This window comes from Arachis ipaensis, chromosome B02, assembly GCF_000816755.2.
Source record: "Arachis ipaensis cultivar K30076 chromosome B02, Araip1.1, whole genome shotgun sequence".
NCBI lineage: Eukaryota > Viridiplantae > Streptophyta > Magnoliopsida > Fabales > Fabaceae > Arachis > Arachis ipaensis.
In genome coordinates, this window is record NC_029786.2 from 107,122,124 (window position 1) to 107,123,570 (window position 1,447).

Consider the following 1,447-nt stretch of genomic DNA (forward strand, 5'->3'; position numbering starts at 1 on the left):
ATTCATTAATTGATAATATCCATTTTTTATATACATAAAAATTGAACTTCATATTTTTTTTTTGGTGACTTATTGAACTTCATATTTATGAAATCGAATTTGGATGAAAGAGGAAAAATAATTAAAATATATTAATAGATAGATGTCTTCATTTCCCAATGAAGAGATAAGATATATGCAGAAAGAGAGAGAGAGAGATGAGATAAGATCTGTCCATTTAGAGAAGACACACAAACCTTTCTGGGAATCGTGTTTCAATCCCCTCCTCACACTTTGCATCCCTCACACACCCAATCCTTTCTATTTTATTTTATTTTATTTCAACAATATAAATTAAAAAAAACTATATGATAGTTTTAACTTTTAATTATTCCATTTCATTTATCTTGATTTTTATTTTATTTTAGTCTTCTTTTTTAGTTAGATTGTGTCTTTTCCATGATCTAAAGACAAAACTCACCTCAATATCCAGGTAGAGTCAAACACCATTTTCTGCTCTACAAAAGGTTAAATTGTATTTTGCTCTAGTTTAGGTACTTTAGCTTGCTGGAGTCACAACCATAATTAATAAATTATAGTGCATTTTGTTTGGCCTTTTCTTATCCTATTTTTCTATTCTTCTTTGGGTATGATTGTTTGAGGTAAAAATAAGAGAAAGGAGAAGAGAAGAAAAAAAATTTAAAAAAAAGAATGAATAGTGTAAAAGAATAGGTGGGATCCATTGAAATTTTTTTCCTCTAATATTAGATAGAAAATAGAAGAAAAATGTATTTGGTATTAATATTTTAATATTATTTTCTATTTTTTTAATATATTTTAAAATATATAAGAATAAAATTATCTTTTCATAACATTATATACTATTTTTTTATTTTTTATTTTTTTTTATCCAAACATATCTAAAAAAATAAATTTCACTCAATTTTTTTTTTATTTTCTTCCTCTTTATTTTTTTTTCCAACCAAATAAAACCTTAGTACCAACAACTCTCCTCATATGTTAATATATTATTTTCCTCTAGGTATATACTTTAATAATATTCACTATTAAAATATATTTAATTGATTAATTATAAATATTAACAACCAATTATTTATATTATGGTGAATTCTACCCAATCCTCTCTAAAATAACATGTAAGTTACCATTCATGATGTGTCACATTTTAATTGGTCATTACTTAACTATAGTTGGGTTATTTTGTAATTTATTATTTGAGATGGGTAATTGTATAATTTCTTAAAATATTAAAATTCTACCCCATTAATTGAAGCACGTTCTCATGCAATCTTTTTCTACAGTGCATCATTCATTAACGAGTCGTTGAATTTCCATGGCTTGTAACTTCTTCGTTCTTCCCAATATAGTCAGCACCGACTTCCAGTATAGTCAGCACCGACTTCATTGCTATCTCATGTCCTCTCACTCAATCTCTTTTTTTTTTTTT